The sequence below is a fragment of the Martes martes genome (genome assembly GCF_963455335.1).
Source record: "Martes martes genome assembly, chromosome: 11".
Taxonomy (NCBI): Eukaryota; Metazoa; Chordata; class Mammalia; order Carnivora; family Mustelidae; genus Martes; species Martes martes.
In genome coordinates, this window is record NC_137899.1 from 62422680 (window position 1) to 62442476 (window position 19797).

The 19797-nt window shown below is 43.9% G+C and overlaps 1 pseudogene across 1 annotated transcript; it reads left to right on the forward strand.

Annotated features, from left to right (window-relative positions):
- The first annotated feature begins 17669 nt into the window (after positions 1 to 17669).
- On the forward strand, positions 17670 to 18166 carry LOC308352471 (peptidyl-prolyl cis-trans isomerase A-like; annotated as a pseudogene). The gene has a single exon. The product of its transcript is annotated as a peptidyl-prolyl cis-trans isomerase A-like (transcript).
- Positions 18167 to 19797: the final 1631 nt, after the last annotated feature.

Here is a 19797-nt window from a genome sequence, read left to right on the forward strand (position 1 = left end):
TACTCTTAGTGGAGCTCACTCCAAAAAGTGGGCTCTGATGCTGGGTTCAATTCTGAGCATCAGGAACCAGCCTAGAAGATCCATATTCTCCTGCTTTGCGTGGGGGGTGAGGGGCAAACTGTACAGCCAATATCAGACTGTAGGTTAAGAAAGCATGACTCAGGTTTCCCATCAGAAAACTACTATGGATAAATGTTGAGGCATATTCTCTTCCAAATATGTTTAAATATTCAGAGCATTCTTATTAATCAGGACCACTATTTTTGGAAGGTCTAGCCACCAACAGACAAGAAAATGAAGTAAGTAAACAACACGATTATTCTTTGTGAGAATTAATCAGGAAAAAAAAAAAAGGCTCAGTAAGGAGCCGCTGCTAGAAATCTGTGAAGGAAAGCTAAGAGCTCACCCCTGGCTGGGCAGAGCCTCAGACATTAGCTTGCTCACTTAAGGCAAACGGACATTTTTTTCTTACGTTGAATTTTGTCTACACTCAAAGGTGAGATCAGAAGAAAAAGAAAAGTTTGTGAACCCTATGTCCAAGAATAAAAATGGAGGGCTGAAAACTAAGGTTCCCTTACTTTTTAACCATCTCGAGAGGAAGTCAGACATTCCAGACCAAGGACTCTGGCTATAAGAACTTTGGATATACAGCCAAATTTCTCACATTTTTAAAAACCCCATGACCAGGGAGCCTGGGTGGCTCAGTTGGTTGAACGTCTGCCTTTGGCTCTAGTCATAATCCTGGAGTCCCAAGACTGACCCTTGAGTAGGGCTCCCTGCTTGGCGGGGAGCCTGCTTCTCTCTCTGCTCCTCACCCCTCATGCTCGCTTGCTTTCTCTTTCTCTCAAATAAATAAAATCTTAAAAAACAGAAGAGTCAGATTAAAAAAAAAAACCCTCGTAATGATTCTTTGTATCCCTCTCCCTATTACTACACACACACACACTCACACACACACACACACACACACACAAACACACACACACACAGAGGAATTAGTGACAAACCTTTAATAAGACAGGAACCTATGAGTTTGCTCTCAGCAACAATGACTATAAGACCTTTGTTCTATCCCACAGTCAGGTTTGAGAACTAAAAAGGGCTACAGTAGATGGTACCATGATGGATGTTGTAGCTAAGCTGGATTTGGGGAAATGGAGTGCCTTGTGTTTAAAAATATATCTCAGATTCTGCTTGGAGGTGGCTGACAGGTCCAGCACACGAGAATGGCTGGGGAGGCAGGGATGCCAGTCTGACCTCCTGGGGGTCATCTCAAAGAATATTAGCATAGTATTTCTTTTAGTTTCAAAATATCTCCTCCACAGCGTTCAGTACGTGGATCTTTCTAAGTGTGTCTGAATCTAAGAAGATTGCTTCATGGCAAGGCATACTTTTTTCCCCCGTTGCCATGGAAATGGCCCTGTGCTCATGTATTGGCAGCATGCCCACACACACACACACACACACACACACACAAACATACACGCACCCACTGTATATTCATATATTCTCAGGGAAATGCTTTTTATGCCTTCTCCTTCTGGTGTTCTTTAGAATTCTAAGACACATTCAGAGCCAAAAATTTTAATTTTACTAATTCTTGCCATCCTGTTGTTATTGATCATGTCCTTTGTTTTGACATTAAAAATTCTTTTTTAAAAAGATTTATTTATTCGGGGCGGGGAGGGGCAGAGGAAGAGTGAGGGAGAGAATCTCAAGGAGACTCCCGGAGCTGGACGCGGGGCTCGATCTCACGACTCTGAGATTATGACCTGAGCCAAAACCAAGAGTTGGACCCTGACATTAAAAAACAATTTTTTAAAGACTTTATCTATTTATTTATTTATTTATTTGTCAGAGAGAGAGAGAGAGCACAAGCAGGGAGAGCAGCAGACAGAGGAAGAGGGAAAAGCAGGCTCCCTGATGAGCAAGGAGCCTGATGTGGGGGTGACCCCAGGACCCCAGGATCATGACCTGAGCCAAAGGCAGACACTTAACCAACTGAGCCACCCAGGCATCCCAACGTTAAAAATTCTAACGTTAGGGGCACCTGGGTGGCTCAGTCAGTTAAAGCCTCTGCCTTCGGCTCAGGTCATGATCCTGGGGTCCTGGGATCCAGCCCCGCATTGGGCTCTCTGCTCAGCAGGGAGCCTGCTTCCTCCTCTCTCTCTGCCTGCCTCTCTGCCTACTTGTGATCTCTGTCTGTCAAATAAGTAAATAAAGTCTTTAAAAAAATTTTTTTAACGTTCGGTTTTTCTTCAACGTAATGTTGGGAAGTGGAATAAGCTATTATTTGCCCCTTTATCTACCTTCATCTATTCTTCTACTCCTTAAATGAACATGCTGTAGATCTCAAGGTATTTAATTTATCAATAATAAATTCTATCAATAGAAACCTATTTCAGATCATACTCAGCTTCTCTGATAGGCAAATGATGCATTTTGTGTACTTCTTTCCTGTAAACATTCTCTACCCAAAACATTATTTTTCCCTGGCAAAACAGCAATTCTTCAGAAGACTCTGGATGAGTCACCAGTTCATGGGAGTGCGGGACTGACGTTGTCTGCTCTAGTTTTCAATCGATGTCACCTAGAAAAGAAACTACAGGAAGCTCGGATGCACAGAAGTAGTTTATTCCAGCAAATATGACTTGGGCCCTTACCTTCCGACTGTGTATGACCCAGTTTCCCCGAGAGCTGATCCAGACTGCGTGGAGAAGCTCAGGGACAAGGCTCAGGCTGGTGGGGCAGCACAGGGTGTGGGACTCGGGAAGCTGCCCTCCGATTGCGCCCCCGCTCTGGGCTTTCACTTCAACTGAATTGGGCTGTAGAACTGTGAGCTGTAAAACAAATGACCTGAACCACACCATCACCCTGGTCCTTTTAACTCCAAGACGCTGTGTCTCTCATTCAACCTCAGAGCCAGGCCTGGTGCAGGTGTGTGATGGATTAGGCAAGCTTAGCAAGGCCCACGGGCCAGGGAGTGATTCAGCTGTGCCATTGGTGAGGTCTGACACCGAGTCCGTCAGTTATCCTGCCCTCTGTTGTACCCACCTCTACCCAATGCCTTGACCTACATGGTGGGATGGAGCTCCTTCCTGAGGGTCCCTCCCAGAGCAGACCTTCTCTGGCTTTCATCAGATCTGACTGTCCTTTGTCACTTCCTCACTGAGCTAGCCAACCTGATAACGTTCATTCGTTCATTCGTTCCCAACTTATCCAGTGGCTTCATTTGTGACATGTAAGGCAACAGTCTTTAATTATCAAGATCCCAGACCCAGCTACAGTCTCCAATTCAGTTCCACAACTTGGCCTCTCACATGATTTGCTTTAACCTCAAGGACAATTCCTGGAACTCACTAAGCTCTCAACTGCCCTGGGCGTTGGCCTATGGCCAGTGCTGCTGCCAACGACCAGAAGAGCTCCCCCTGCACTCAGCCCTCAGTTAACTCCTTCCCACCCTTCAGGCTCCCTTCAGAGTCCCTCTCCCCAACCGAGCCCTTGCTCTTCTCTTTTCCTTCTTAGATCACCCCCACTGAGGACAACCGTTTATAACCCTTCCCTGTCCATCTCTCCCAGTCTACTGTATGAGGGCTCTGTACCACCACACGTCCAGCGCCCGGCCCTCACAGGGCTTCAGTGCATGGACGAGCAAATGAACGAAAGCTCTGTCTTAACCCAAAGACGAGACAACTGGTGGAAATCAGCACATGCTGGTGGGGGAGAGACATTTTTGAACAGCTAAGACCTGCTCTCACCTCTATCTGCTGTGCTTCCCTGGCTCTTGCTGGAGAGACTCCACCAGCAGCAAATATCATTACCCTTAAATGTACCAGCTTGGCGGCAATTATTTGTCAACAGGAAGCCTTTGACTCACTGTGAAACTTTCTTTACGTAAATCCAAAGCATTTTACTTTTCGTTTGGGCAAACAGATTGACGATTCTAGCCCTTAGAATATGAAGCACGATGGGAGGAACATGCGATTGAGACTTGCTCCTGTCTCTTGGTAAACCCTTAGCGGACCCCCATCCCACCCCACCCCCCACTCCCATCACTCGGCCTCTTTGGCCTTGGTTTTCTTCCTCTATCAACAAATTTCCTCCCTCCCTCCATATCACTCTTCAATGAACACAGGAACACCTTGATTTAAATGCAACTCTTCTGAAGTCAGTAATGCCCAAACCTCTCCCTTGTAAAATAATAATAATAATAAAAATAATAATAATAAGGGGGGAGTATAGAAGTATGTCAAGTATTATATAATACACATAGAATATTTTTTAAAATTTTGTGATGTTTGTGATTTTGACAACTCCTAAAATTTGATTGTATTCACTAAATGTTCATGTTCTTTCACATGTTAACTTTTCTTTCAACAATTGGCTTATGGAGTACACTTATTTTGGGGAGTACAAAAAGGCATTAGTGCCATTTTTGCTGCCCAGATTGATGCTGACAGATTTACAACTGTCCCACTTGTTCCATTTGTCCCTCCCGCAGAGTGGGTAGGACTGAGGGATTGCCCTTGGATCTCTGGACATTTGTTCCAGCTTTAGAATAGATTTCACGTCCTGTTCTCATGACTAAATCAACGTGAATTAGAAAACGCATCGAACCCCTTTATGTCTTAGCTTTTTCACGTGTGGAATGGAAAGGGTACCTGCCTCTACTTATGTCCCAAGGGATTTGGCAAAGGCTGTTGGAAATAGCGGCTGTGGTCATGCCAATTCCATGGAGAGGTGTGACCTCAGGGCAGCGCAACAATGCAGGCTCGTCAGGGATTTGTGGCACTTTTGTTACTGGGTGCCACAGAAGATTTCTAGAGTAAGGTGCTAACTCACGGAGTACTGTGTCATGAGAAGACAGATTTGGTGTTACTTCTAGAATGGTGACTCCCCCAAGAACCAAGTCCCATTGGGTCTGATCTATAGTCCATGAGAGAAATAAGGAAGAACATATTGGGTGTCTGTGTGCAAGTGTGAAAGGGCATATTATTGCCAGCTGTTCCTCGGGGGACATTTCCTTCTAATTTTTTGCATTAAATTGGTGTTTTAATATCCATAAAATGTACTCATCCATAGATTCCAAAGTCTGCTCAGAAAAACGGAGCTGAAGGACAATCCTGTTATTGTGTCTTGGATCTTCTGTGACCTGGTTTTGTCCGTCAATGATTAACTTACTTTGGTGGGCAGAGATAATACTAAGCTTTGGAAATTTACCTAGCTTCTTCAGTGGAAGGATGGTAACATTTACTGAGCGTAAACCATGTGTCAGGAACTGCGTTTGGTGCTTCCATTTCCATTATTGCATTACATCTTCTTAGTAACTCTATGAGGAGGTATTGTGCTCATTTAAAATAGGTGACATCTGAAGCTCAGAGAAGATGAATCACTTGATCAGGTTCCCAAGCTGTTAACCAGCAGAATCTGAATTTGAACTTAGTCTGTCTGAGTCCAAAGTCCATTGTCTTTTCACCTCACTAGCTTCATTTCCACAATAAAACCACAAGATACATATATTAATCTAGAATATGCTTGTTCTTAATTGCGGTATAATTAATGTACAGTGTTATGTTAGTTTCATGTGTAATACAGTAATCCAACAATTCTGTACTCATCAGAGTATAGTGTTCATTAAGATGAGTGTACTCTTGGAGCGCCTGGGTTACTCATTGGTTAAGTGTCTGCCTTTGGCTCAGGTCCTGATCCCAGGGTCCTGGGGTGGGGTCGAGTCCAGCTACTTGCTCAGCGGGGAGTCTGCTCCTCCCTCCTCATCTTCCCTTCCTCTCTCCCCACCCCCACTTATGCTTTCTCTCTCTCAAATAAATAAACTCTTTAAAAAACAACAAAAAAGATAGGTGTGCTCTTAATCCCCTTACCTATTTCACTTATCTCCCCACCCACCTCCCCAGTGCTGTCAGTTTGTTCTTTATAGTTAAGAGTCTGTTTTGGGTGGATATACTTGGGATATCAATTGAAGACTATTTCTGGTCTGTAGAGTGTGTGACAGAATCTGAAGGTGTCCCAAGGCCAGGCACCAAGTGAGACCAAGTGCCCAAGTCACAGTGTGTCTTTGAGTGTACTCCAGGGCTAAGTGGATTCTGGGTTATCTTTTCATTTGGACCATCTATCCTTGATTCTCCTTCTGTCCATAAGAATTACCCATGTTGGCTGGATTTCATGACATTAAAAACAAATGATTCATTTGCCCTCCATGGCAGTAACCAGCAATTGGCCTTGTATTCAGCGATACACAGGCCAGTGTTGATCTCCATGTCTGATACCTTGTTTTATCCATGGTTAAATTCTACTATGAAGACAACAAAAGCAAATGTTCTGAATTTCAACAACTTCATTGTGAAGAAATGGGTTCAAGAAAAGGCCAAGTCTTTGGACCGAGCGACCAAAAATCTCTAAGCCTTGGGTCTGCAGACCTCAGTTAAAAATGTAGAGTTCTGGCCCTCCTGCATGAAGGTTCTCCTTCAGCTGGTCTGAAGTGGGGTCCTAGAATCAACATTTTAACAAACAAACCGGGGGACTGAGTACAGGCTGAAGATTCAAGGAGCACACACTGAGAAACATTTCTAAGGTACAGTTCATCCAAGGGGGTTATAATTATTCACTTACTAGATGGAGGTTTTCTTCTTTATTATTTTCCTTCTCAACTGACAGAGATAAAGGATAGCACCTCTTTTTCCTAAATGCTGAGAGGAGACTACAAGAACCTCCACATTTTCTGGGCATGTTTCAACATAAAAAATGGGCCAAAGAGAAGACTCCCTGGCTGTGGAGAATTACAGAGGGCTGAGGTGGGGGAGGGGTGATAACCAAGGAATGCTAAAGGTCCAAGAAGAGGACAGCCTCACGAGTACTCTTCATAAGGACAGGGAATGTGCTGGGCCCAATCAGCAAGGCCATAAATCTGGACTAAGCAGTCGCACTAATTCAGAAGTCCTTTGGAATTTCTAGACAGTTCTGTTTTTATCGAGTACCCAAGTCAGCATATCTTTCAAAAGCTGCCTGAAAATGCCAGCGTTCTGGCTGGCTGCCATGCTTCTCCAAGGTGATGTGCACCACGTGTAGGGCTATCCTCATGGTTGTTCCTGGGCAGGGGGTCATTTTGGTGGATCAGCACCTGAGCCACACCCGTTGTTAAATACACTAAATGTCTCTGAAACTGTGCTAGTGTCTCTTGGGCAAGTTGTGACCATGGAGGGTCACCAAGAGTGAAGGGCATAAAGGGTGCCTTGAGAAAGGAGAGCTAGAACCTGAGGCAAGGTGGCGGGAGGAGGAAGAGGAGGAGCAGGGAACATGAAGTAAAAATCCTTCGCTCACTGTCCCCAACTAACTGGGCTGGCACTGTCTTTAGGAGAGTCGGGGCTGAAGCAGAGGGAGTGGCTCCTGGAGCCATAAGCTGAACCTGATTCAGAGATCATGGTCTCAGCAGTGATCCTCTCCTGTGACTGATGACCGATGTCTGCCAAGGGCTCAAGAAGGGCGCATGTGTCGCATGCTCGTTAGCTGGGCTCTAGCTGACATGCAGCTACGTTTTGAACTCTCTGGCTTTTTGCTGATGTCTCCCTTCAGAAACACGTATGAGATTTTTCTTTGTCCTCATGAATATACATAGCTATCAGCATGCTGCTCGAAGAAGAGATTTATAGTAGTTTCTGCAGACTCTCTCAGAGGTATCTGGGCTAATGAGCAGTAAATGCCACTCAGCATATGTCTCTAAAAACTCTGAACAGGGAAATCCCCGTGAGATGGCTTTCCCTGTGTAGTCACTGATGCTGCTTGCCACAGATGTCCAGAGTGCATCAGATTGTCTCATGCCCTGGAACCAACTGTCCCCCTCAGATCCCCTGGAGTAGATCATGACTCTGGCAGGATTTATGACATCTGCCACAGGGCTTCACACGGAAGACATGGTAGATGAATATGAATTATGAATGAATTATGGCCGTGAGTCTGCCAGCACCTTCTGCCAAAACTGAGCTCTCTGGAAACATCTGCATCCCTTCCTGGTGTTGATGTCCCCGGTTATGTCCAGCTGAATGGAAAGGAAATGATATTGGTAAGCCACTCCTCTCACTTTCTCATCACAGCCCACAGCCTGGCTTTTGGCCCTTTTTTTAAAAATAAAATTCAAATATCCTTAAATATTAAATAATCTTATTACAAGATTTCTAGAAGGTGTGTTTTCATTGGAAAACACCAGTCTTTGGCAGTGTAAATAACCAAAGTTTCTTTTTTTCTTTTAAGATTTATTTATTTATTTGGGGGAAGGAGGGGGCAGCAGGAGAGGAAGAAAGAACCTCAAGCAGACTCCCTGCTGAGCACAGAGCCTGACATGAGGCTCTATCTCACCACCGTGAGATCATGACCTAAGCCTAAATCAAAAGAGTTAGATGCTCAGCTGACTGCGAATGACCAAAGTTTCTAACACCAAATGTTTGCCTTAACAGTTTGATCTCAAAGTTTTGTGCTTTGGCTTTTTGGGGGGTTTGTTTGTTTGTTTGGTGTGCTTGTGGTACTGGGCTGGTTGAGTCAGGATTCACCAAAGAAACAGAATCAATAGGATATATATGAGGGAATATTCTAAGAATTAGTGAATCTGAAGGCTGAGAAGTCCCATAATCTGTGTCTGCAAGCTGGAGAACCAGGAAAGACAATGGTATAACTCAGTCCAGGTGTGAAAGCTGGAGAACCAGGAGCACTATTACGCCAGGGCAGGGGAAGATGGATTTCCCAGCTCAAGCAGAGACAGCAAATCCTCCATCCCTTGACTTTTTTGTCCAATTCTGTTCCTCAGTGGATTGAAGGATGCCCACCGGCATGGTGAAGGCAATCTTCTTGGTCTACTGATTCAAATACTAATCTCTTCCAGAAACACCCTCACAGACACACAGAGAAATAATGTTTTACCAGCTATCTGGGCATCCCTTAATTCAGTCAAGTTGACATGTAAAATTAACCATGATATGGGTTAAGAGCAAAGATCTTAAAAATCATTGTGATCTTAAAAATCAGTATTTTGCAGTTTGAAAAAAAAAAAGCAGTGAGTGGTTTGACTGCTAATGCTAATTGTAGAAAAATGCCATTGAGGAACTAACTGTGGAAATACAGGGAGGAAACAGCAGTAGGATGGGGGAAGATAGTTGGGGACGTTTAACCTGTGTTCTGTTAAGTGATGTTAAGAGACACTTCTGCTTGTCGAGTTGTCAGACTCAAATCCTAACCCATCTGACCTCAAATCCTAACCCACCACATATTAGCAATGTGACCTTGGGCTAGTTTTGGAAACTCTCTTAAGCCTCAGTTTTGTCAGCTGTGAAATGGGGTAATAATAGTTCCTACTTCATGGCGTTCAATGAGAAGAGCCAATGGCAATGTATGCCAGGTAACCTAGCACCGTGTCTGCAACATAGTAAGTGTTCATTTAAGTGCTAGCCATTATCAATGTCATATATTGATGTCATATATATATATATTATCAGCATTGATGATATACTATCATCAATGCTGATAGTAATCAGCCCTGGGAAGCAGGAGCCCTTTCCTCAATTACTTACTTAAATGAATAATTAATTACAGCAACAACAATAGTGGCAAACACACATCACAGGTCCCTAACCTGCATTCAACTACAATAACCGCCCTGTGAGGAAGGTACTAGTGCTATTATCATCCCTAACCTATCATTGAGGAAACTGGGTCACAGAGAGATTAAGTATTTACCCTTTTGTGTCTGGCTTATTTCATTTAGCATATTTCTAGTGTTCATCCACCGCCTAGCGTGTATCAGAATCTCATTCCTTTCTAGGACTTTTCAAAAGTTTGTCCATCTCTTGTGGCGCCTGGCTTGCTCAGTCAGTAGAGCATGCAACTCTTTATCTCCCGGGTGGTGAGTTCAAGCCCCATGTTGGGTGTAGAGATTACATAAAAAATAAAATAAAATAAAATTCATTCATCTACTGATGGACACTTGGTTTGTTTTCACTTGCGATTGAGGATAATGCTGCTATAAATGTGGGCATGCAAGTCTCTGAGTCCCTGCACTCAGTTCTTTTGGGGTATACACCTAGAAGTGGGATTGCTGGATCCTACAGTAATTCTGTGTTGAACTTTTTGAGGAACCATAATACTGTTGAGCCCAAAGCTGCGCCACTTTGCGTTCCCGACCAGGGATGGGCCACAGCTCTAATCTCTTCAAAGAGAGATTACTATTTTCTTTCTCCTCCTCCTTTTCCTCCCCCTTCCTTTTTTGATAATAGCTATCTTAATGGGTTTTTTTATATACTTCTTTGAAGGCATGATAGCTAACTTTATGTGTAACTTGACTAGGCCTCAGCGTGCTCAAGTATTTGGTCAACTGTTACTCTCCACCTGCCCTTGAGGGTGTTTCTGGATGCGATTAACGTTTAAATCAGTAGACTGAATAAAGCAGATGGCCCTCCCTAATGTGGGTGGGCCTCATCCGATCAGTTGAAGGACAGGCTAAAACAAAAAGGCTGAACCTCCCCCAAGGAAGAAGAAATTCCTCTTGCCAAATTGACTTTAAGCTGGGTCACTGGTCTTTTGCTGTCTTTGGATTCAAACAGAAACACTGGCTTTTCCTGCTGGTGAAGCCTACTGGCTTTCAGGCTAGAACTATGCCGTTAGCTCTTCTGGTTCTCAGGCCTTCAGACATGGACTAGAACTGCCATCAGCAGCCCCAAGTCTCCAGCTTGCCAAATGGAGATCTTGGGACTTCTCAGTTTCCATAATCATGTGAGCCAGTTCCTTAAAATAAATCTCTCAGTAGGTAGGTAGGTGGGTAGGTAGATGAGAAAGAGAAAGAGAGAGAGAGAAGAGGGAAGAAAGGAAGGAAAGAAAGAAGGACAACTCTTACTGGTTCTGTTTCTGTAGACAACCCTGACTAATAAAAAAGGAAATAAAAAATAATAAAGTAAAATCTTGGTTTCTTATGTACATGTAACCCGAAATAATCCAAAAAGACACAGTGCTGGATTTGATTATTCAGTCCAAGGGGAGACAGGCACATCTGAACCCTGAGATTTCACTTCGTGGATGGTTAAAGTTTTAAACTGAGATCTCTAAATTCCAACCGGGTTGAACAAAATGTTTCTTCTTAGAATCTCTAAAGATGGGCTACAGAAAATTGTAAAACAAGAAAGATCATAGCTAAAAACACCACAATGAAACATTAAGGAAAAGAAGAATGAGGGGCACGATAGAGGGACGAGAAGAGATAAAATCTTGGGGCAAATATGTTTAAATTATATTAACATTCCTAGGCCCCAGAGATGGAACCTTCATGTATATATATTGACAACTCACTGAAAAAGAAATATAAGAGGTACGTACACATTTGAAAAAAATGTTCAACTTCATTAATGAAAGAAGTGCAGATTGGAGTTAAGACTGAATGCCATTTTCAAACCACTGAAATAACAATTTTTTTTAACAATGTTAATTCTCACTGCTGGCCAGGATGTGGTATAGTTTAAGTTATACACCATTAGCAGGCAGATAAATAGATATGAACTTTCTAGACATCATTTGGCAATACATTTTAAGAGGCTTGAAAAATGCTCATCCTTTTGATGTTACATTTTCATTCATAGAGAAATACTTTTCTTAGGGAGACAAAACTTTATATGAAAAGATGTTCACTGCATCATTACTTAGAAGAGTGAAAGAAAGAAAGAAAGAAAGAAAGAAAGAAAGAAAGAAAGAAAGAAAATTGCTAAAAACAGCTTAAATGTTCACCAAAGTAATGATTCAGTAGATTATAATGTATCGAGGAGAAGTAATCTATAATTTTTAAAAGCTATGTTAAGTGTCTGTTAACATTGCAAAGACTTATAAAGTTAAAGGAGAAAAAAAAGATCAGTATCTAAACATGTATATTAAGTAAGACCTAAACTGCCTGGGATAGGCCTTCAAGTGCCAGCCATTCCTATGGTTCTCTTCTATGGGTCTCTTACCCAGTGACCTTTCTGGCTGTCCGCAGCTGGGCCAGGGGCAGAGAGCTGCAGAGGGAAAGTCGGTTTATCTATAGAAGGGCCAGCAGGGAAGATAGTGATTAACTGAATCTTGCAGAACTTTCCTTGGCAGAACCTAAAGCTGAGCCAGAGAGAGAAAAGCAGTTGGATGCCAGAAAGAGGTTAAAAAGGCATTGAGTCTCCCTTATGGTAGTGATGAAGCCGTGTATCTGTTATCTATGACTGTCTAATGCACCACCCCCAAACTTGGTGTCTTAAAACAACAGTAAAAATTTACCTTGCTCACAGAGCTATAATTTTATCAGGGCTGAGTGGGGACAATTAGTTTCAGTTTCATGAGAAGAGTCAGCGAAGGAAGTTCAGCTGGGGCTAGAGGGTCCAGTTTCAATATGGCTCACTCCCAGTGGCTGGCACACTTGGGCTGACCACTCGCTGTGAGTGGTGGGCCTCTGTTCTTCTCCATGTGGTCCTCTGCATGGACCTCCTGACAGCATGGTGAGTGGGGTTCAAAAGGATGAGGTTGGAGAGCGTGACTTTCTTTCTTTTTTTTTTTTTAAGCACATGACATTTTTATGACCTGGCCCGAGAAGTCAGAGTATTGGGGATGCCAGGGTGGCTCAGCTGGTTATGCATCTGCCTTTGGGGTCATGATCCCAGGGTCCTGGGATCAAATCCCATATCTGAGTCCTTGTTCAGTGGAGAGTCTGCTTTTCCCTCTCCCTCTGTCCTTCTCCTCCACTTCTGTACTCTCTCTCAAATAAATAAAAATTTTTTAAAAAAATCGGGTTTTTCGTGGTAGGGAGATTTGTCTTATAAACGGGTCTTCTGGGGCGCCTGGGTGGCTCAGTGGGTTAAAGCCGCTGCCTTCGGCTCAGGTCATGATCCCAGCGTCCTGGGATCGAGCCCCGCATCCGGCTCTCTGCTCAGCAGGGAGCCTGCTTCCTCCCTTCTCTCTCTGCCTGCCTCTCTGCCTACTTGTGATTTCAGTCTGTCAAATAAATAAATAAAATCTTTAAAAAAAATAAAAATAAACGGGTCTTCTATCAAGTTATGTCCAACTACTTGGACCTAGTCCTCATAACGGCCCTAACTGTACCTGGTTCCTTTCTAAACCTCATTTTTAATAATCCCAGCTTAGGGCCCGTTATTTGCCAGAGATGGTTTTTTAGATATTCTCATGTGCGGTAATAAGCCTGAAACTGGGAGTTCAAGGAACTTGAACTCTCATCCAGTGAGATCTCTTACTCTTACTCTTAACCAGCCTTAGGCAAGCAGTCCCTCAGAAAAGGCAGACTATTAAGGCTGCCCGCTAGAGAGCCACTGTACCTAGTTGGCCAGTCAGGCCTGCCGGGTTCCCCAGTGCCCTGCTGCTCATCATGGAGAACCGTGACATTGCAGCACAGTAAGATCCTCGTAGACCGACGACTCCATTTCAACTCAAATCCATTGGAATGCACTCATTTTGTTATATCTGCTTTCCCATGATGGCCAGCTGGTTCAAAGGTAGTGAGGAGGCAAGTTCAGGCCCAATAGTCTCCATTTTAGAGATCCCCTGGGGCTGTCTCCACTCACTCACTCCCTTTCACAAGGTCACATACAGGGAGAAGGAGACACAAAGTACTGTTAGCAGCAAGCATGGCCTCTCGACATGGCGGGAAGTCAGCTTGGCTCCCTGAGATGACAGAGTCTTCTCTCTCATCCCCTACCCTCCTACCCCAACTTCTCTTTTCCCTATCTTGCTCACCCCACTTCACACACTCCTACCCCCTTTCACCCCACTTACATGTGTAAGCACACACGTGTGCACGCACACACACACACACACACACACACACACACATACCCTCTCCTGCCATCTCATGCAGATCTGTTCCCCAGGGGATCTTTTACTAGCCTTCCACAGAGTCTTTGTCATGTCTTGGTACAATGTGGTTTCCTCTCATTCAAAACCGAAACCTGTTTTATCCTTTATCCCCAGTACCCACCTCCTCTCTCATTGCCTGCAGACAGGCTGTGTTTCCAAGCCTCTGTTAGCTTTGTAGGCTTTGCGTTTGCTGAGAAGTCCCAAGCATCCAGGTATTTTCATGGTCAAAATGGCTAGGGGGAAAAGGGGCTGAGGGTCAAGCTGACATGGGTGGGGGGTGGGGTGGGGGGGGGTGGGTGGGAGTGGGTGTATCTGTGATGTTGGTTATTCCACATGCAACCTCAGTAGGGGTCCGGCTACTTACTAGTGAGCCAGGGCTTTAAGATTTGCCCTGTTTTTATCCAGGAACGGTGAGGACATCTCAGACAAACAAGATTACTGTATCTTGGATGCAGCTCAGTGAGCACGTGCTCTTCGCTCATTTATTTTGGCAAGAATTCATCTTTGCTGCGACCTACACAAATGGGTCTGAGGGCTGGTGTGGATCAATTTCAGTGTGTTTCTCCTAGGTCAGTTGACAAGAGCCGAGATATTAGCAGCAGCTCCATAGAATCATCTAGATCCCACAAGCACAATGTGAGAGCAGCAATTAATTTTTCTTTGGTCACTGCCTTTATGAAGAAGTTTCACCTGTGAAGCCTATGCCTGCTGGCCCAGCATAGAGAGAGCCCTTCCAGAAAGAGTCCCTTGGCAAGATGGTGCTTTGCATGCCAGGAATGTTGAGATTCAGTGCTGAGGTATCTTAGCCCTCTTGAAATCCTTGGGGAAAAATTAGTTGGAATCATTTTGTAGCAATAAATCCAAAGACTGTCTGATGAAGGACCTATCTCTTCCTTGCTTTTTGAAACAAAACAAAAACTGTTACCTATGCCATATGCAGCATGAAATAGAGTTTGGACTTGAACTACAATTCAATAGACCTTTACTTAATTGCAACTATTTGTTCTAGGCTCCTAGAGGCAATGATCTTTAAGATACAGTTCCTGCTCTCAAAGAGCTCATTTCCTAAACAAAGAAATGAGAGCTGTGTGATAAATACTAGAAGAGTGTACGAGGGACAGAGAGGATACAAAGGAAGAAGTAATGAACTCTGGAGGGTTCAGGAAGGCTTTCTGCAGGAAAGCAGTGCCTGTGGTTTTGCAGGATGAATAGGAGTTAGTCTGGCAAACAAGGTGGGGAAAAGGACATCGGTCCAGACAGAGGGAATACTAGAGCTAAAGGTAACGACAACCAATCTATATGAGGAAGGCAGTGAACTGATAAGATAAATTGCGAGAAAATGGTGAGGTCGAGAGCCTAATGGTGTTAGTGAAGTCTTTTTTTTTTTTTTTTAAGATTTTATTTATTTATTTGACAGACAGAGACCACAATTAGGCAGAGAGACAGGCAGAGAGAGGAAGGGAAGCAGGTTCCCTGCTCAGCAGAGAGCCTGATGCGAGGCTTGATCCCAGGACCCTGGGATCATGACCTGAGCCAAAGGCAGAGGCTTTAACCCACGGAGCCACCCAGGTGCCCCGAAGTCTTTTTTTTTTTTTTTTAACTGAGATAATGGGGCACTTGGGTGACTTAGATGGTTAAGCATCTGACTTTGGCTCGGGTCATGATCCCAGGGTCCTGCGATCGAGCCCCACACAGGGCTCCTTGCTCAGTGGGGAGCCTGCTTCTCCCTCTTCCTGCTACTCTCTCTGCTTGTGCTCACTTTGACAAATAAATAAGTAAAATCTTTTTAAAAAAGAAAGAGAGAGAGAGAGATACAGGGGACTGAATGTATGGGGACAGAGAGAGAGAGAATATTTAATGACTTGGCATTTCCAGGCAAGGTGATATGAGGACTAAGGAAGACAAGAAGAGGAGCAGGTTTGGGGAGGCGCGTTGACTCGGATATACTTGCTGGGTCTTGCTGTCAATGTCAGTGCCCCGCGAGCAGTTAGGGCTCCAGGCGTGGAGCTTGCAGGTGGAGATTAGAGGCAGAAATTGGGTCATTATAGAAGAATGATACTAGGAAGGAGTTGCTGAAAATCAACAAGGGAGAGCAGGTAGGGAGGGAGAAAATATGAAATATGAGACCTAGGGTACACTGGCAAGGGGCTGGTGAGAGAAGGGAACCCAGGGAAGGAAGATGGAGTCAGCGAAGTTGAAGAAAAACCAGGAGAGAGAGTGCCCCAGGAGGTGAGAGAAGGAGCAGATTTGGGCAATGAGGACCAGTCCGCTCCCTCAAGACCCTCAAACAGGTAGAGCGCGATGAAGACTGACATCATTCTGGACAGGAGGGTATCTATCATTGTGGAACTTTCTGGAGTGGTGAGGTGGAAGCCGGGCTGCCAGGGCTGAGTCCTAGATGGCAGCTCTAGACTGTGCTTTCCCCGGGGGGCCAACCATGACTGGGAGGAGAAGGGGCTACAGCAGCTCAGTGGGGAGGCAGTGTCCCTGCTTTCACTTTCTTCATGCTGTTTACTTCCTTCTAGTCTGGTGTGAACACGTGGTTAGCAAACGAGATAAAGAAGCTGAATTTCCCCCAGGTCCCCTGGGTCTCACTTTCACAATCACGGGAGAACTTGAAGTGCTTTTCCTTGTCCAGAGTGATGGCGGCTTTAAGTGATTGTGCCGAGAGTGTGTTTTCCAGCCCCAAATCTTGATGTCTTGTTTTGTATTTGGATGTAACTTGGTTGTGGCCCAGTTAGGACATCACAGTGTCTAATATTTCTGCACATCAGTGTTGTAGGCCTCCACAGTTTAGCTGTTATAAACAGTGAAAATGTCTATTAAAAGAAGTGTACTTAATGAATATTCGTGATTCTGTGTGTAAGACCAAAGATGGATGAATCTTGGGGCCTGAGGGCAATTGGGTAATTTGCCTTATCATTGAGTTGTAAGAGGTTTTTTTGTATCCTGGAGAGCAGGTCTCCCAAGACACATGATCTCCAAATAATTTCTCCCATTCCATGGTTGTCTTTCCACTGTAGTCATCTCCTTTGAAGCACATTTTTAGTTTTGATAAGATCCAATTGATCTATATTGTGGTCTACCGTTGTTCATAAGCACTCCCTGTAAGACTGATAGTAACGTCCTGATTTTTGTAAACTTCTTATTCTTCTTGTCAGTCCAACTAAAGGTTTGTAAATTTTATGATATTTTCAGGGCACCTGGGTGGCTCAGTTGTTAAATGTCTGCTTTCAGGTCAGGTCAGAATCCCAGGATCCTGGGATCAAGCCCCATTTCGGGTTCCCTGCTCTGTGGGAAAGCCTGCTTCCTCCTCTACCACTCCCCCTGCTTATGTTCCTTCTCTCGCTGTGTCTCTCTCTGTCAAATAAATAAATAAAATCTTTTTTAAAAAAAGAAAGAAAGAAAGTGGCATCCTTGCCTTGTGTAAAAAAAAAAGAATTTTATGATATTTTCATCAATTGAAAAATGGGCAAAGGATTTGGATATACATATCTCCGAAGAATATTTACAGATGCCAAGAAGCACATGAAGAGATGCTCAACACCACTTATCATCAAGGAAATGCAACTCAAAACCACAGTGAGGGGTCACTTCACACCCACTAGGAGGGGCAGAATAAAAAAGACAGAAATAACATGTGTTGGTAAGGATGTAGAGAAATTGAAAGCCCTTGTGGCTGCACACAGAAACGTAAAATGACATGCCCTTTTCAAAAAACAGTTTAATAGTTCCTCTAAAAGTGAAACATAGGCCTTGCGGACGCTGCCACCCAGAGCTGCCTGCACAGTCCAGCCATGGTCAACCCCGCCATGTTCTTCCGCATCACTGTGGATAGCAAGCCTCTGGGCTGCGTCTCCTTCCAGCTATTTGCAGATGAAGTTCCAAAGACAGCAGAGGACTTTCATGCACTCAGCACTGGGGAGAAAGGATTTGGCTCTCAAGGTCCCTGCTTTCACAGGATTATTCTAGGATTTCTGTGCCAGGGTAGTGACGTCACAAGCCATATGGCCCCAGTGGCAAGTCCATCTATGGGAAGAAATCTGATGATGAGAATTTCATCCTGAAGCACACAGGTCCTGGAGTCTTGTCCATGGCAAATGCTGAACCCCACACAAACACTTCCCAGTTCTTCATCCGCACTGCCAACACCGAGTGGTTGGGTGGCAAGCATGTGGTCTTCGGCCAGGTGGAAGAGGTCATCAATACTGTGGAAGCTGTGGATTGGTTTGGGTCCGGGAATGGCAAGACCAGCAAAAAGATCACCATTGCTAACTGTGGTCAAATCCAATAAACCTGACTTGCGTTTTGTCTTAACTACCAGACCATTCCTTCTGCAGCTCAGGAGAGCAACCCCTCACCCCTACCTGCTCCAAATATCCTATAATCTTTGTGCTCTTGCTGCTGTTCTACGGGTTTCATATTTTCCTTCCTCCCGTCACGTCCAGCTGGATTGCAGAGTTGAGTTCATGATTATGAAATAAAAACTAAACAAACAAAAAAATTAGAGAGTAATTGTGAGACCCAGAAATTCTATTTCTAGATACATACCTAAGAGAATTGAAAACATGTGTCACACAAAAGGGTGTAGCTCATAGCAGCATTATTTATAATAGCCAAAAGGTGAAAACAACCCAGATGTCATCAATTGATTAACAAAATGTGCTTTACATATATCTGTATCTTGTATCTACATATATATGTAGATACAGATATATATATCCATACAATGGAATCTTATTCAACCATAAAAAGGACTAAAAAGTGGTATTAAATGCTACAAAATGGATGAAACTTGAAGACATTATGCTCAGTGAAAGAAGCCAGGTTCAAAAAGCCACATATTCTATGATGCCTGTTTATATAAAGTGTCCAGAACAGGCAAATCCACAGAGACAAAAAGCGGCTGAGTGTTTTCCAGAAACAGGCCAGGAGCAGGGAAAAAGGGGGTGACTGCTGATGAGCACAGCCTTCCTTTTTGGGTACTGAAAATGTTCTGGAATTAGACAGCGGTGACGGTTGTACAGCTTTGTGAATGTACTGAAAGACTTTTTTCTTTTGTTAAGTTTTTATTTATTTATTTATTTGATAGACAGAGATCACAAGTAGGCAGAGAGGCAGGCAGAGAGAGAGAAGGAAGCAGGCTCCCCGAGCAGAGAGCCTGATGCGGGGTTCGATCCCAGGACCGTGGGATCATGACCTGAGCTGAAGGCAGAGGCTTTAACCCACAGAGCCACCCAGCACCCCTAAAAGACTTTTCTTAATACTTTAAAAGGGCAAATTTTATGGTTGTGAGCTGTATCTCAATTTTTAATCGATTTATTTTTTTTAAGATTTTATTTATTTATTTATTTGACAGAGAGAGCACATGTAGGGGAGCCATAGAAGGAGAGGGAGAAGCAGACAGCAGAGAAGTCGAGATAGTAAAATCAAACAGACCTGAAAGACAGCAAAAGTAGTGGCCAGGCATGTGGTTTCTGGAGCAAATTGCCTGGCACCGTTTCTTACCAGCCATGTGACCTTGGGCTATTTGCTTAAAGGTTTTCCCATCTGATAATGGAGTATGCTAACTCAGAAGGCGGTTGTAAGGTCCAAGCAGCGTGCTCCATAAAGACCCAGGCACATACGTGTGCATTGCTAATATTAAGATTATGTGTACCGGCTGCACTTACTAGCTTTGTGCCCTTGGCAAGTAACTTAACCTCACTGAGCTTCAGATTCCTCAAATGTAAAATGGGAAATCATAATATCCATCTTACAAGAGTGACTTTACATAAAGAAATGGCATGGAAAATTCGTAGCACAGTAATTGACCTGTGTACATGATCAATAAATGGTTATTCTCCAAATTAGTTTCATTCGAGTCAGGATGAATCACTCTGACCTCCCATAGGCACATTCTCTATTTAACCATCTGCCAGATCT